Source organism: Elephantulus edwardii, unplaced genomic scaffold, assembly GCF_000299155.1.
Source record: "Elephantulus edwardii isolate Elephantulus edwardi_28Jun2011 unplaced genomic scaffold, EleEdw1.0 scaffold00030, whole genome shotgun sequence".
Lineage (NCBI taxonomy): Eukaryota > Metazoa > Chordata > Mammalia > Macroscelidea > Macroscelididae > Elephantulus > Elephantulus edwardii.
This window is the reverse complement of record NW_006399780.1, coordinates 13547712-13550774: the sequence shown is the minus strand read 5'-3', so window position 1 is coordinate 13550774 and position 3063 is coordinate 13547712. Positions and strand designations below refer to the sequence as shown.

At 42.0% G+C, this 3063-nt stretch overlaps 1 pseudogene; it reads left to right on the top strand.

The window, feature by feature from the left end:
• The first annotated feature begins 1019 nt into the window (after window positions 1–1019).
• The window catches only part of LOC102873875, a 6570-nt pseudogene continuing 4526 nt past the window's right edge, over window positions 1020–3063 (top strand).

The window sequence follows — 3063 nt, the reverse complement described above, 5'->3', positions numbered from 1 at the left end:
TTGAGAGGTCCCTAACGGCAGACTTTCCCATCGCGATACGCTTTTTGATTTCCTGACTGCTGGTACCAAGAGTGTTAACTGTGGAGCCGAGCATACTCTGAGGATTTAAGTCAGACAAAGTAGCAGAAGTGGAGGATAAGCATCTAATGGGGAAAAGTTGTGGACATTCTCCTGGGTCCTAGGCCCCAATCCTTGGTATACATGGTAGCAGAATTTATTGGACAAATGCAAAATATAGCGCTAAGGCCAATTAACTTCTCCCCCATTTCTCTGAATCCCGAGCTCCCCAAGACATTATGGACACTTCATATACCCCAAATACTACTCATGGTCTTAGAGATGAGTTTAGCATTTATGACCTACATCTGGGAAGGATACTTTACCCTAAAGAAGATTGCTTCACAGGTATTCAAGGAATTACTTCTCTTTCCTTCCTGTTCCATACCAAGTTTCAGCTTTCAGGTTTTGGTTTTGATTCTTGCCATGACAGGTATCTTTGTAATTTTTATTATCAATTGAGAAGAAGGGCTGGATCTGGATAATAGAATCTGAGACTTGCAAACACATGTCAACACATGAGATTCTGAGAATATCGTCTTCCACATAATAAGAATTGGCTCTCTCTATATGGTGAACTGAATTTCTGCCGCCCCCCCCCCCGGAAAAGATGAGATATAATTAAATTTGTGTGATGTGGTAAAAACAGGGGATTTGAGTTACAAGTTTTAGTCTAATTTGTACTCTGTTTTATAATCCCTACACTAGTCAGGTGACTTTGGGCAGATTACTAAACTCTCTGCACCACAATGCTCCTTCCTGTGGCATTTAGATCAGGACATCAGCCACAGAAGCCAATGGTGAGGCTGAAGTGAAACTCTGTATGCACAAGTACTTTGCAAATTATCAAGTTCTTATTACTATGAATTTGTTTGTTCATCGAATCACTTAAAATTCTCACATGTCAAAATTCCTCAATTGAAGGTAGTTTATTTATGAAGCATCTCAGGAACTGCCCAAGGATGAACAGGATCTGTCAACCTCAGTACCATGACAGGTGTGGCCAGGTAAGTCTTTGTTGTCAGGCTTATTTTGTGCATTGCGGAGTGCCCTGGCCTCTATCCACTATATGTCATTGGCACCACTCTTAAACTATGACAACAAAATGTATCTCCAGATATTGTCAAATGTCCAGGGTCATGACAGGTTGCAAAATTGCCCCTGATTGAGACCATAGAGTAATGTGTCCTGAGTGCCTTTGACTGGTGTGCGTGTGTCTGTGGAGAAGATCCAGTGAAAGAGCCGAACAACCTAGAGAAGCCATTCCTGAATCCTTCCCATCCTCTAGAATTCACCAGAAGGGAATCTTTCTTGTTAACTGGCAAACATTCCCTATGTATTCCTGTGTGCCTCTGACCAGCTCTCAGTCGAACAGTCCTGATTAAACAACACCAGTGTCCCTTGCCCAATTAGAAGCTCAGCATTGGACTTAAAAATGCATCACTCCATTGACCATATTGTATTGGGTTTAGAAACTTTAAGGACAAACACTCCATGAAATTGAGAGGATGCTCTTCTGAGCTTGGTCAGCATCCCTTGTAGGAGGACAGATGCATTCTTTAGCTTACAGCCAGTTCTGGGTAGCAGTTTTAAAACTTGGTTTTAGACATTGGGGTTCTTCTTTGCTGCAAGAGTCCCGGAGGTGCAAAGAGTTAGTGTCTGAATACAAGTCTACATGGTTATGATTCAAACCTACCCAGAGATTCCTTGGAAGAAAGGCCTGGCCTCTATTCCAGGAAAAGGAGCCACTGAATTTTCTTGGGGGCGGGGCACTTTTCTACTCTGTGCATTTAGGGCTCTACAAGCAGAGTCTGACTTGTCAGCAACTAACTTGTCACAACTAACAACTTCTTTGTGTCCGTCCATGGAGTCAGCAAGACCCGCCTGCAGTGTGCATCTTGATTTCCTGCTTCTGACACCATCCAGGAGTGTGCCCGGCTGCAGACAGTGCAGTAACAGCCTCATATCCCGGGGAGCTATTTTTCTGGAATGTACGTGCTCTTTCAGACTCCTCTCCTCTGTCCTGTCTGTTCTGTTGCTCTCCTTTTCCTGCCCCATTCTCTTCCTCCATTTCGGTTTTTGGGTTGGTGTTTTGTTTTTTGTTTGTTTGTTTGTTTAGTGGAGCATTTTTTTTCAAAAGTCTGAAGCCCCAGCATCCACACTTAATTTCCTTTCCATTTATTCCTTAGTTCTGCTTTCCTGCCTTACTCACCACAGCTCTTAGAAATTGCTTTGTGAAATCAATTGTCATAATATCCTTCTCTTCACCTAGAAAATGTCAGCTCAAGGGACATCATCAGATAAAAAAGAGACCCATAGGAACCCCTATGTATCAGAACCACACTTCCTAGGGTTTTTTAGTGGATGATTTTTTCATAAATAGACCATCAGACCTTTCTTTTGAGGAGTCCCTAGTTGGACAAAAGCCATCAATCTTCTGGTTGGCAGACAAGCACTTAATGAGGACACCTAAGGAACTCTTGTGTGCAGATGACAAACAAACTAGATAAATCCCCCAAATCTCACATTTAGCAATTTGGATTTTTACAACTTTCTTTAAGGGGAGGATGGAGCACCTATAAAAACAGCCACATCTCCACAAGAAAAAGACTGATATCCCAATTATAAAATGGGCAAACTACATGGAAAGACTTTTCACAAAAGAAGACATTCACAAGGCCAACAGACACATGAAATGCTCAAAATCATTGGCAAGAAGAGAAATGCAAATGAAAACTACAATGAGACACCATCTCACCCCAGTAGCAGTGGCACAGTTTAACAAGATAGTAAGCACTAAATGTTGGAGAGGATGTGGGGAGATGATAGGAACTCTAATACACTGTTGATGAGATTGTAAAATGGTATAATCACTCTAGAAAGCAATTTGGAATTTCCTCAAAAAGCTGAACATGAAATTCCATATGACCCAGCTATTCTACTGCTAAGAATGTGTTGTTGTGTTGTTGTTATGTGCCGTCGAGTCACTTGCGACTCATAGCGACC